The sequence below is a fragment of the Aotus nancymaae genome, unplaced genomic scaffold, assembly GCF_030222135.1.
Source record: "Aotus nancymaae isolate 86718 unplaced genomic scaffold, 86718_ANA_hifiasm-v0.15.2.pri h1tg000028l, whole genome shotgun sequence".
In the NCBI taxonomy this organism is placed as follows: domain Eukaryota; kingdom Metazoa; phylum Chordata; class Mammalia; order Primates; family Aotidae; genus Aotus; species Aotus nancymaae.
In genome coordinates, this window is record NW_026988441.1 from 32,798,924 (window position 1) to 32,813,391 (window position 14,468).

At 46.3% G+C, this 14,468-nt stretch overlaps 1 long non-coding RNA gene across 2 annotated transcripts in view; it reads right to left on the bottom strand.

Moving 5' to 3' along the window:
• LOC135276792 (uncharacterized) overlaps positions 1–14,468 on the bottom strand; it is a 53,940-nt gene that overhangs the window by 24,679 nt on the left and 14,793 nt on the right. The gene's annotated exons all lie outside the window — the stretch shown is intronic.

Genomic DNA, 14,468 nt, shown 5'->3' on the forward strand with positions numbered 1-14,468 from the left:
AATTTTTAAAGGAGATGTTTGTCCACTATAGCGTCCATGATAGAGATGTTCCAGCTGTCAATTTTTTCCTCATAACTTTAAGCCTCTGATACTGCTCTTGGGGAGGAGAAGTGGCTCAGCTTTGTTTCTGCATGCAGTCATCCTGTTCCTCTCTTGGACAGCACTCAGATATTAAACTGCACTAATTGCTGGTTGATGGCTCTATTGTTCTCAAAAAAGTCCAGGCTCAGGCCGGGTGCGGTGGCTCACGCTTATAATCCCAGCACTTTGGGAGGTCAAGGCGGGTGGATCATGAGGTCAAGAGATCGAGACCATCCTGGTCAACAAGGTGAAACCCCGTCTCTACTAAAAATACAAAAATTAGCTGGGCATGGTGGCGCGTGCCTGTAGTCCCAGCTACTCAGGAGGCTGAGGCAGGAGAATTGCTTGAACCCAGGAGACGGAGGTTGCAGTGAGCCGAGATCGCGCCACTGCACTCCAGCCTGGGTAACAAGAGCAAAACTCCATCTAAAAAAAAAAAAAAAAGTCCAGGGTCAAATTTGCCCTATAAATTAATCCAAATGTGTTCTCTTCTTTCTAAAAGTACTATCTGAGATCAGTGTTTAATAGGTGCTTGTTTAGACTCTTAATGGAGTTCTCGTAACAGTGTTTTTCCCTAATTTTCTCCACAAATTAGCTGGCCTACAGTGCAGGCTGTATCTTCATTAAATCCATGAATGTCCTGTGAATTTTCACCTCCATTTCCACTGCATTGAGAATGGGGTGCTATTTGGCAAAAGGTTAGGAGCTATGTGTTCGACAGCTTGCTTCTCTTCCACCTCAAGGCAAAATCTGACAGGGCTCTGAAGCTTGGGTAGAAACATTGGCAAGCTGCTTTCTGAGTAATCTTTTTGGGAACTGAGTGTTCGGAGGCAGGGAGGGACAAGAGCCTGATGTCTTCTTGGCCTGTCGCCTGGCATGGATCTACCACCTCACAAGCTGAGGTCAAGTTGATCAGTGTCCTAGTAGTCTGAGCACACCATGCTCACAGTAGAACCTCCAGTCAGTAGGAGCTGAGTGCAAAAACCATGTCCCCACTTTTCTAACGTACCCATACAGGATGTAACTTCAGTAATGGGTAGGTGGAGGTAAGATGAGAAAAGCTGAAGTCTTGCCCTTCCTAGGAAAAAACCTGACTAGAAGCTGGGTGACAGAGCAGGAGCACTGCTATCATGTACAAGCACCCATTTTAAAATTCACCTTAATCAAAAACCACCTAAATCTAAAGGGCATCAGCCTAATGGCTAATGTCAGCATGACCATAAACCACAAATAACGTCTCCAACCAGAAACATTCCAGACTCCTCCCCCACCAGAGACATGCTAGCCCCAAGATAACCCCCCTCTGCCCAGGAAGATGCTAGCCCTGAGATAACCCCCCACTTGCCCAGAGACATTCCAACCCCAGCATAAACTTCTCCCCGACACCAAAACATTCCAAGCTTGTAATCCCTCTCTCTGTAAAACCAATATATATTCTTAGTCTGCAAGAGAAAGTGCTCCTGACCAAAATCAACCAGAAGCTTCTCTCAGGTTTTTTTCTAAAATAAACCTGTCTTTGATTGTCAAGGTGTGTTTCATGTTTCTTTCCTCTTTCTCTAACTCTTACATTTCATGCCAAAACTCAGGACGGGTGCTCGGGGCACAGGCTCTCAGGATGTGCTCACGTTGCTCACAGGATGAGCAATGGCAGCTCATCCTGAGTTAATTCCTGGATCCTGAGGGTCTCTGGCCACTTGCCCTGTCTCTTCTCTCAGTTCACTTTGCCCTTATCCTCCCATTTCTCTCTCTCTCTCTCCCTTGTGCGGCTGCAGTCCAAGAGGCCCTTTGCCGATTCCAACCAGAACATCCAACGTCGGACACTAATCCAGCCGACTAGTAAGATCTGCCCTCCCCTGGCTTTCTCATGGTACCCTGGAAAAGTCAGGTCTGCAGTCTTGGTCCTCAGAGGACCACTGGGACTAAGCTAAAGGAAATCTTGGGGACACCCACTTTCTTCTCAGCTTGACTGTCTTATTTAGAAAGAGGACTCCACCTCTCTGTCTTTTGTCTGGGGATGCCTAGAACTAAAACAGACACCCTCGGATTCTTCTCACCAGTCCACATGGGTGCCAAACAATCCCACATTCCTATGCCCTGTCCACTTTGCTGTCTTCTTCACAACCTCGCCAAACCTGGCTTAAGCATTTAGTCTTTTATTGTAACATGGCCAGGGCCCCAATACACATTAGATAATGACAGCTGATGGCCCCAAAATGGCACCTTTAAATTGCATATTCTTAGGAACCTTAACAACTTTATAACCAGGAACAGCAAATGGCAAGAGGTTCTCTATATTCAGGCTTAGAGGGAAGACCCCCTCACCTCCTTCTGTTTCCCGGTCTCCACCTCCTCTCTCCCCTCCCCTCCAGATGGGAAGGAGGGTGAAAAAAAATATATCAAAGATTTGGGAAGATGACTCCCTTTTCGGTTCCCAGCATCTCTGCTATCTGTAAACCTTGAAAGAGTGGCAAATGAATGTTATCCCTATTGGCTGGAGCCCAGCACTGGGTCACGCCTCCATGTCTGCACAGCCCAGGCTCCCTCCTGGAAACACCTCTGCCAACTAATAGTTTACTGCCTTTGTCTTGTCTCTGTAAGTAAGTCCCCTCCCCTGCTGGTCCCCATTCACGCTGCATATGAATTAGCAAATCAGTAAAGCCAAAAGATTGTAAGGTCAGACATCCAACAAATGAACAATGACATAGTTTCACTTCAGTTTCCCCTTTAGCATTGTAAGCCTATAGAAGGGAAGAGTAGCTGCTTCTCGGGGAGCTCGGTAAATGAGGCTGTAGCCTCCCCGCAGCTCCCAGCCCAATAAGCCAGTTCCTTCCTCACTTCAGTGTTTGATAGGTTTCTCGCCATTCCTGCTTCACCTTAAATCCCAACCCTCCCTGTGTCAAGCTTGCACCTCTCATAAAATCTTTCTTAATGAAAACCCTCCCTGGGTCTCTCCCTCTTCCAAGCTGTGCGTATATTCAAAAGGCTTGTCTTCATAAATCTTATTGTCCTGGTGTCCTGGAAAAGGTTTCTTCCCAGTTAACTGGGAAGAATTACTTTTCTCCACTCTGTCTTGCCACTCTTGGTGCATGTATAAAAGACCCTAAAAATGACATCTGGTGGCCTGGGAAAACAGAAAACGTACCACAGATCCTGTTTTGGGAAAAATCTGTTTTCCTTATGGAACCCCTGGAATGAAAGGTGAATACATACCTCACAAAATCTTTGTCTTCTTCTTTATAACTGTTTTCCTAGCCCTGTTCTTAAAGGGCCCCACCCAAAGGCCAATAATCCAATTGGGAAATTAGTAGAAAAAAATCTTATAACTACTTAATCTTCTGGTGGTTGTCTGTGTGGCTCTGTATGTGTTGTGTTATGCAGTGTCTATTAAAGGAGCTCTAATTGGCCAAAAAAAAATAAGCACTTGAATATTTTTAAGAGAAAAGTAAAAGCTGTGGGACCTTTCAGTTCACATGATGTTAATCTTTAAAACTTACTGGTACAGTAAAGTTAGAAGTGTTTTAAGAGTTGACAGCATACATTTTTGTTTGCATTTATTAATCAAGTAATTTTATTCTTACCTCTGCCAAATACTATAAGATGTCAAAACAAAACTATAACTCAGCCCAAACAAAATCTTTGCTTGTGTAATTTTTTAAAGATTAATATTGGTTTAATGAAAATAGCTATATCTTAAGCTATTTAGTATCCTAACTTCTAATCTTGTGGCCTTAGGCAATCTAGTCCACAGGCATGAGGGAAGTTTGTTTTGGGAAAGGACTGTTATCTTTGATAATAAAGAAAAGAGAATATATATTTAAAAATTTTTATATGGTAAACTTTTGTCCTAAAGTAAATTAACTGGTTGTTTAAAGAGAGGGATGTTTACAACAAGTCAGAAAGTTGAGGCATGTCAGAGATTGTCTGTGAAAGTCATGAAAAATCTTATAAAAGGGAATTTAATGCAAGAAATGTACAATTTAAAAGTGATTAGACCTCCTTACTGCTTTATAAAATGTCACTATAACTCTTTGCCTGCTTTACAGCTAGGTAAAACTTAGGACACATAGAGTTAAATGCTGGAATAAGCCAGACTTTATCTGTACTTCTGTCTAGGTCCAAGGTTTTCAACAAAAGTTAACAGTGTAACATGTATTTGAAACTACTTTGAAGAAACAGTTTATGTGCAAAGTGTTTAAGGAAAGTAAAATATACTTTTGGTAAAAAGATTATAAGGAGGCATGAGAATGTGGATTTATACCTATATTAAAAGGTTACAGAATTGTTTTGAAGGTTTAAGCAAGTTTTGGAAGGTTAATTGTAAAGGAAAGTCTATATGTAAACATATTGGCTAAAGTTGAAGGGTGTTGTCATCCAGTTTTTCTGTAAATTGAGCATTAAAATAAAAGCACCTGGGTGCAGTGACTCACGCCTGTAATCCCACCACTTTGGGAGGCTGAGGTGAGTGTATCACCTGAGGTCAGGAGTTTGAGACCGGCCTGACCAGCATGTAGAAACCCCGTCTCTACTAAAAATACAAAATTAGGCATGGTAGTGCATGCCTGTAATCCCATCTACTTGGGAGGCTGAGGCAGGAGAATTGCTTGAACCCAGGAGATCACGGTTGCAGTAAGCCAAGATTGTGCCATTGCACTCCAGCCTGGGCAACAAGCAAAATGCCGTCTCAAAAAAAAGCACAATGGGTTTCTCTTAAAGCACTAAGCTTCTGTTTAACAAAAATTGTGAAGGATTAAAAGTGTCTATAAAAATCTTACCTTTTGGTCAAAGGTTAAAATTGGGTAAATGCATCTACATGGTTTTATTGAAAATGGAGTTTAATATTAATAGCACACTAATATAAAGGTAAAATTTGGCTTATTTGGTATAAAATCATACAGGAAGCATTGTTAAATACAAACTGGTGTTTGGCTTTCTTTGGGCTATAGTTGTGCAAATATGTATGTGTTCCAAAGTTATGGGAGATTCCTATAATTCTCATATATCTTGGTGTATAATAATTATAATTGGGCCGGGCGCGGTGGCTCAAGCCTGTAATCCCAGCACTTTGGGAGGCCGAGGCGGGTGGATCACGAGGTCAAGAGATCGAGACCATCCTGGTCAACATGGTGAAACCCCGTCTCTACTAATACAAAAAATTAGCTGGGCATGGTGGCGCGTGCCTGTAATCCCAGCTACTCAGGAGGCTGAGGCAGGAGAATTGCCTGAACCCAGGAGGCGGAGGTTGCGGTGAGCCGAGATCGCGCCATTGCACTCCAGCCTGGGTAACGAGCGAAACTCCGTCTCAACAAAAAAAAAAAATAAAAAAAAAAAAAAAAAAAAAATAATAATAATAATTATAATTGTTAGGTTAAAAATATTATGTGCTGCAGAGGAACAGATATCCTTCTCAACTGTTGTAAGGCCGGTTGCCTCACTGGGAGCCGAATGGACACACCCTTCTCTCTCCACGCCTGAAAACTACGTCACCATTCTGAGCGCATTACTCAGCACTTGCCCTCTCCACGCGGGCTCCCCGTACCTGTTTCCACATTTCAATCTCAGCCCCGCACCTGCTGAAATTTTGAAAAAGTCCGCCAAAGACTTGCCCTATGGCAGCTTCCCCCGTACGTCCTTGACCAGCCCCTTGCCAGGGCCCAGTCCTTTCATAACCAATGAAACTGCCTCCTCTTTGTTTCTCAGCAGCCGATCAGCTACCTCCACTCCCTATAAAACCCCACGCCCCAAGAAGAGAAGCGTGACTTCTCTGGCCCCTCCTGTCGGACCATAGAACCTCACCCAGGAGCTGATTACATTTCTTTATTCCAATAACTGGCCTCAGTTGCCTCATTCAAACCTCAGTTGCTTGATTCAAACCTTACAAGTGGTGCTGAAACCCGGGAGGAGTTGTAAGACCCCTCCCCTCCTGGGGGAAACTGACTCCTGCACTCAAAGCCAAACAGGGGAGCCTCTCGCCTCCAGGTAAGACTTCTGTTGCCCATAACTTTTTAAGAGTTGACAGCATATCCTAACTTCTGCCTGCTCTGTGGACTCCCTGCTCGTAAACACAGCCACGTCAGGGACTCCTTCTCCTCTCTCACCGCAGGCCCTGGGCCCCGGCCTCGTTCCGAGGACCTGAGCATAGTGGAGATGTCCCTGCACTCTTGTCTTCTCCCCATAAGGGTTCTCTCAGGGCCAGGAATCTGAGGGAGATGTCCCCACCTTCCTGAACCCTCTCGTAGTCTCAGGTGTTCAGTGGGACGGCCCAGGACACTGAGCCACCCTTCCAATCATCTTCACAGCAGCGGCTAATGTTTGGGTAATCAGAAGCCCTGTTTACAACTTCAGGCCCTGCCCAGGAGCAGGACCAAACCCCTGGCTTACGCCACTAAAACGTCTATCTCAAACTCGCCCTTTGGCATATAAACTCCCGTTAATTGAGTAACTGCCACTTTCAGTTTCTCTTCCTAACCTCAGCACAAGTAAGTGGATGATTAAGTAAATTCTAAGCAGCAAATCCAGATTCTGCTGTATTCTTGGCTCCTGTTTCTGCTCCTATCTCCTAACTCTCACTCTCTCTCTCTCTCTCGCTCAATGACGGCCGCTGGCAGCCATTTCCGGCTTCTAACTAACTCTTTATCTCCCCCCTCTCTCTCTGTCTCTCTGTCTCTCTCTCTAGATAACAGCTGTTTCCTGCTTTATGGAGTAACTATACTTTCAGTTTCTCTTCCTACCCCCGGCACGAGTGAGCAAGTGAGTGAGTTTATATGTACTCCCACAGCCTAACAGCTACGGGGCTTGTGTGGGCCTCCTCTTTCAAGCTGCTCCCAACCCCCTCCTCCTCCTCCTCTTTCAAGCTGCTCCCAACCCCCCCCTGCTCCTCCTCCTGCGAGATCTAACATGACCTCTCCTGTTAGTGTCCACACTCGCTCACACAGCACTCCCACCAATGGGAATTCCCCTCTTTGTCCCCTCTACACAAAATCCCCAATCCTTCCTGCCCCTCCTCTTTCAAAACCCCAACCCCCTTCTGCTCTCCCAGGTCCTAACATAGCCTCTCCTGCTAGTGCTCACACTCACCTACACAGCACTCCCACCAATGAGAACTCCCTCCTTTGTCCCCTCTGCGAGGTAGCTAGAATGAAAGGTGTCATCCAAGTACACGTTCCCTTCTCTCTCTCTAATTTATCCACCATTAAAAATGCCTAGGGTCATTCTCCACCAATCCTACTGTTTACACTAAAAAATTTCCCTATCTCACTCAAGCCTATGACTTAACCTAGCACAACATTTATGTAATTCTGTCCTCTACCCTTACTCCCAATGAGCATAATTGCATCCGCATAGCAGCTCAGGCGCACGCTAATCAAGTACACCTCACTAATCCCCAAATGCCCATAAGCACAGTGGCGATCCCCAATGCCGACCCTAATTAAAACTATCAAACCAGCCAAAATCACCACCGCCAAGACCAAATGCTGCAGTGCCTCCGAGCGGGCATGCAAGGCACAGCTCAGAAGGTAGTTAATTATAATAAGCTGCGTGAAATAACCCAGGGTCCTACTGAAAACCCAGCTGCCCTCCTTGACCAATTAACCAATGCTATAGTCTTACATACCCAAGTAGACCCAAACTCCGCAGCCGGGACCACCCCCCAGTGGCCCATTTTATCTGCCAGTCAGCACCAGACGTTAGGAAAAAAAAACTAAAGAAGGCAGAGGAGGGCCCCCAAACTCCGATATGAGACCTGGTAAACATGGCATTTGAAGTTTTTAATAGCCAAGAGGAAAAGGCTGAGGCCATCTGCCAGGCCCATTTACAGCAACAGGTAAGCCTCCAAACCCAAGCCATTGTAGCAGCCCTAAGGCCAGCAGCTTGCCCAGCGTCTAGTATAAGGAACTCCTCCAAGTTCCTCCAAAAAGGTCCCCCAAGACCTGCCCAGACTGTTTCAAAGGTCCTGCCCGGGCCCTGCTTCAAATGTGGCCAGGAGGGGCACTGGACTTAACTGTGCCCTCATCCACATCCAGCCCCTGGACCCTGTCCTATCTGCAAACAGACTAAACACTGGAAGGTGGACTGCCCATTCCAGACTACAGGCTCACCCCCTGCATCTCCATGTAAGGGGCAGGCTGGTCCAAAGAATGCAGTCCCTTCGTTTAAACTCCTCGGCCTCATGGATAATTGACGCAGCCCGAAGTCGGAGATCCCCATCACCCTTGCCGAGCCCAGGGTAACGCTACGAAGAGCGGGTAAGTCCATTTCCTTCTTAATGGACATGGGGGTTGCCTGTTCTATATTGCCTTCCTACTCAGGGCCTAGTATACCTTCCCAGGTTTCAGTTATAGGAATTAATGGAAAGCCTTCCTGCCCTAATCAAACTCATCCTTTAGCCTGTGTCCTCCAAGGACACCCCTTTTCTCACTCTTTTCTAATCATACCCTCATGCCCAGTTCCCCTGTTGGACAAGATATTCTCCAGACTGTGGGGGCCACTCTCCAACTTACTGGCCCCCCATACTCAAACCCATCACCCACTCATCTTCTACTGCCCCTCCTAACTGACCCTATGCCCAGTCTCAACCCCTCGTCTCAACCCCTCATCCCTCCTGATGTGGTTAATCCCTTGGTATGGGATACCTCTAAGCCTGTAGTGGCCAGACATCACACACCAGTTAAAATACTTCTTAAAAATCCTACCCACTTTCCCTCACGTCCTCAGTTTCCCATCTCAAAAACCCACCGCCAGGGCCTGAAGCCTATCATCACCTGACTCCTAGCCCAGGGACTCCTTATTCCCACCAGTTCCCCTTGTAACACTCCTATCTTGCTGGTCCAAAAGTCGTCCAGCAACTACTGCCTGGTTCAGGACCTGCGCCTTATCAATGAGGTGGTGATACCCCTCCAACCTGTAGTCCCCAACCCATATACCCTATTATCAAACATTCCCTCCACTACCTCTCATTTTATAGTTCTTAACCTTAAAAACACCTTCTTTACCATTCCCCTTCACCCTAAATCCTACTTTCTCTTTGCCCTCACCTGGACTGATCCTAACACCAACCTGTCACAATGGCCTACCTGGATGGTCCCGCCTTGGAAATTCCAGGTCAGCCCTCACCTTTTAGGCAAGACTTAGCATACAACCTTAACTTCTGCCCCTCCAGCCCTGTCGCCTTCTCTGCCTGCCACTGCAACCTGCCTAAATAATCACGCGCCATTCGCCTAATCTCCAATATCACGCCACTCCAGCAATCACCAGCTCTGGGCAGACTGCCATAAGCCATCGTCACAGGATAATAAAACAACCGCTGGAACGTTAGAGTGCCTGGTAAACTGTATGTAGACTATACTTGGAGATACCCCCAGGGAACATGGCTAATATTCTGGTCCTATACCTGCATTGTCCCTGAAGTTATAAAACAACTTAGCTCTGTAAGCCATACAATCCTGGAAAATAAGGCCACCCTAACTAACCAATTCAAACCCTCAGATAGCACCTCTCATCCTTTCTCCTGGTTAACTCTAGTACAGCAGGGAGCCAACATGTTAAACTTAACCAAAACCGTAAACCTCACTCACTGCTTTTTATGTGCCTCTCTCAGCAACTCCCCCCTTTAGCCGCAGTTCCCCTCTGGTCCAGGTTCAATCTGTCACAGTCACCTACGGGGCCTAGCACCACCTTAAACAGGTATCCCCTTGTTCAAAGTACACTCTCAAAATTTCTTTCTCTGCTATGAGACAGCCAGAAGCTCCAGTCCCAGCTGCAACACCACAGTAAAAATAAAAACCTCCCTCTGCGCACCATCAAGAAAATACTTCTGGTATAATGGAACCTTAGCTAAAGTTATTAATGCTTCCTTCCCCTTCCCTTGTGTGCCTGTCACTTTAGTCCCACAGTTAGAAGTATAAGGACAGGCCAAACTCCTATCCCTCCTTCCACCTTCCCCTAATCACCAAAACAGACAAGCAGTCTTCCTCCCAATGGTCATTGGTCTCTCTCTAGCATCCTCTCTAGCGGCGGTCAGGCTAGGACGCGGCGCCCTAGGCTACAGTGTCACTTCAGCCACTCAACTAGAGGACAAGCTCCGTGTAGCTATTGAAGCATCAGCCACCTCCCTGGCCTCCCTCCAGTGATAAATAACGTCGCTGGCCCAGGTAACTCTCCAGAACCGATGGGCCCTTAACTTGCTAACGGCAGAAAAAGGAGGTAACTGTCTGTTTCTTCAGGAACAGTGCTGCTATTATGTCAATGAAACAGGCCTGGTAGAAGAGAATGTCAACACTCTCCACCGCCTCCAAGAAGACCTCCGTAAAAAGCAGAATACATCAGTCTTGCCTCTCAGCTCATGGCAATCGCCCATGTTTGCCTGGTTGACCCCTATCATCACTCCCATCATCATAATTTGCTTACTACTACTAATAGCCCCTTTTCTTCTCGGGTTCCTGCAAGCTCGGATGCGAGAAATTGGATGAGTGGCTGTTAACCAAATGCTGCTTTGCCCCTATGTCCGGCTCCCAACCGAGGCACCAGCCAACTGACCCGTCCCCTTCACTCTGCCCCTATTCAGCAGGAAGTAGCCTGCTGAAAGAAGCGGCATCCTATATCATCAAAAAGGTCGGAATGTAAGGCCGGTCACCTCGCCGGGAGCTCGGACATGCCCACCCCTCTCCGCACCTAGAAACTACATCACCACTCCACGCCCAGCACCAAGCCCCACACTCAGCACCTAGCTCCGCCAGGTAACTTTCCCCACCCACTTCTGCACTCAGCACTCAAATCTGCACTCAACACTAGGCTTTGCACTCAGCACCTAGTCCGCCATTGGAAAACCCTGCCAAAATTCAAAAGAAGCCCCACCAGAACCTGTCCAATAGCATTTTGTCCCATCCAGGTCCCACTCCCCTGGGCGGCCCGCTCACAGGAAATCCCGCCTACCTGCCAATAGCAGCTGTCACGTCCACGTCTGCTCTCCCACAATCAATCAAACGTCTCCACTCCCTATAAAACTCCACCTCTGAGAGAAGTCCACGCGACTTCTCCGGCCCCTCCTGTCAGACCGCAGAACCTCGCCCAGGAGCCAATTAAATTTCTTTATTCCAATAACTGGCCTCAGTTGCCTCATTCAAACCTCAGTTGCTTCATTCAAACCTTACACCTTTAAGCAATCAAATTTGACTCACGGAGCCAATAAAGTTCTTGAAAAGCTAGCCTCAGATTTTGTGTACACAGTCCTGGTATGGGTTTCTATGTGTGGTAAATAAAGAATGACACTTTCTGACAGGCTGGGAACCCCAAGTTATCTTGGAACCTTAGGAGAGGAATTCATCCAACTCATACGTACTTGATGGTACAAATCCATGGCTGGGCTTTAAAAAGGCCTTACCTCAGATTCCTTCTATGAAACAAAGTTTCATAAAAGCCAATTTAAAAGGCCTATGTAGCAAATAATTAAGCCAAGTATAATAAAATATAATAAAGCAAATCAGTCTTAGTGAGGTAGGAGACCCTTAAGCATCTAAGACCATCCCCCCCTTGACTTCCACCCTGCATTTCAATAGGAGCAGTAAAGGCTGGCAGACCAGGTGCCACCTTAACCACCCTCCTGTAGATCACAGGCATGGTGTGGAGGAATCTTTCCAGAAGGCATTGTTTTTACTTAAGATCAAACCCCCACCTAAGTCACTATACCCCATGCCTACTCCATGGCCCAAGACCCTTTCACATGTAATTTCTAGAGGGGTCAGCCTTTAAAAGGCCAGGGACTTTCTCTTGTGAGCTCAAGCTTGGCTGTTAGGCAACTATGCCGCCTTGCTCCCAGCCAAATAAATCACCCTTTCCTTCCCAGTTTCTCATGGTCGCTCCTGCTTCATTATTTAGTTCCCTGACCAGGGAGCGAGTTTTGGTTGGCAGTCGGCTGGCACAGCCTTTCAGGCGGTTTGCCTAGCCCTTTGGAGCATCCCTGTGGGGTGCTCCCTCCCACTCAGGTATTGGCCTGGTGGAAAGCCTCGTCAGAGCAGAGAAGGAAAGCCCCCGGAGTGTGGATCCACCCCGTGGCTGAATACTGAGAAGGAACGGGTACTTCAATGTCCAGACAACAGAAACATGATAGGATCATTCCTGGGAAACTTGCCCAACTCCTTTAGGTGGAAGCATGGCCTGATCACCCACGTGTGCTGGATTTGACACTCTTGAACTTGGCCCTCTCTCTCTTCCTGTAACTAATCTTGGAAGTTTTGCTTATGGTTTCAAGCAAACCTCCTCCATTTGGGTGGAGGGAGGAGAGCAATTGTGAGTAATTGGAGGAGTCCTGACTCATCGGCAGTGAAATGTGGAAGCGGCAGGCCTCTTAGAGGGGGCCCCAAGCTCTGAGCAAATTTTGGGTCTGGTTGGGATTAGTGACGACCCACATACAGTTATTAAAGGACGTGCCTTCACAATCTAGGCATTGTGAAGGGATTAATGAACGCTCCAATGCCAAGTGGCGTCTGAAACACTGAGGCGGGGTGGGGGGGTGGTTCTACCAGCCTGAAGCGAATGTGAAACAGTGTCACCTCGTACTGGGCGGGGAAAACTGGGGGAGGAGTGCAATTGTGTGCATGGTTGGAGGAGTCCAGTTGGACTCATCATCAATGAAATGTGGGAGCGGCAGGCCCATTAGAGGGGGCCCCAAGATTCAAGTGACTTGTGGGGCTGGCTGTGCTTAGAGGTGATCCGCACAAAGCTAAACGGAGGAGTCCTCACAACCTAGGCATTGTGAGGGGAGTAACGATCTCGCCTATGCCAAGCGGCACCTGAAATACCTCTGAATGGGGGGCCATCTTGCCAAGACAAGTGAACGTGAAACAGAGTGTGGTGAGCCATACTGGGTGGGAACTGCTGTGGGTGGAGTAACACTCTCTTAACTGTCTATGAGGACTGTTTTTCTGTGCAAAAACATGGGTCACACCCATAGCAAGTCCATTCCTTCAGGGACCAGGCTAAAAAAAAATGTTTTTTTAAGAAGGGCTTTGGTGGGAATTATGGAGTAACTATATGACACCAGGGAAGCTAAGGACCTTACGTGAAGCAAACTGGCTAGCATTTGGGGTGGATTGGCCCTCAGAGGCCAATCCTAGAATAGTATATCCAGTGAAGATGTCCTTCGAACATGAAGGAAAATTAAAGGCTTTCCCAGATAAACAAAAGCTGAGGGATTTCATCAGTACCAGACCAGTCCTACAAGAAATGCTAAAGGGAATACTTCAATAAGAAAGAAAAGGACATTAATGAGCAATAAATAACTACCTGAAGGTTCAAAATTCACTAGTAACAGTAAAGAGGAAAATACAGAATATTATAACATTTGTAACTGTGGTATGTAAACTACTTTTTTTTTTTTTTTAGATGGAGTCTTGCTCTGTTGCCAGGCTGGAGTGCAGTGGCGCAATCTCGGCTCACCGCAACCTCTGACTCCCTGGTTCAAGCAATTCTCCTGCCTCAGCCTCCTGAGTAGCTGGGAATACAAGCAGGCACCACCAGGCCCAGCTAATTTTTGTATTTTTAGTAGAGACAGGGTTTCACCATGTTGGCCAGGATCGTCTCAATCTCCTGACCTCGTGATCCACCCTCCTCAGCCTCCTAAAGTTCTGGGATTACAGGCATGAGCCACCATGCCTGGCCCATAAACTACTCTTATCCTAAGTAGAAAGACTCAACAGTGAACCACTCAAAAATAATAAATGTAATTTTTCAAGACATAGTACAGTAAGATATAAATAGAAACAACTAAAAGTTAAAAAGTGGGTTGTAGAGTTTCAATTATCTTTTTGCTTATTTATGCAAATGGAATTATCAGTTCAAAATAATGGGTTATAAGATAGTATTTACAAGCTTCATGGTAACCTTAAACCGAAAAAAAATGGATACAAAAAAATAGACACTAAGTCTTATCACCAGAGAAAATCACCTTCACTAGAGGAAGACAGGAAGAAAAGAAAAGAGGAAGAGAAGACCACTAAACAACCAGAAAGCAAATAACAAAATGGCAGGAGTAAGTCCTTATTTATCAATAATAATGATGAATGTAAATGGACTAAACTCTCCAATCAGAAGACACAGAGTGGCTGAATGGATGAAAAAACAAAACCCAGCCGGGCGTGGTGGCTCACGCCTGTAATCTCAGCACTTTGGGAGGCCAAGGCGGGTGGATCACCTGAGGTCAGGAGTTCAAGACCAGCCTGGGCAACATGGTGAAACCCTGTCTTAAAAAAAAAATTAAATTAAAAAAAAAAAAAAACATTGCTCTCCTGTCTACAAGAATTACACTTCACCTATAAAGACACACATAGACTGAAAATAAAGGGATGGAAAAAGATATTCTATGCTAATGGAAACCAAAAAAGAGCAGTATTTGC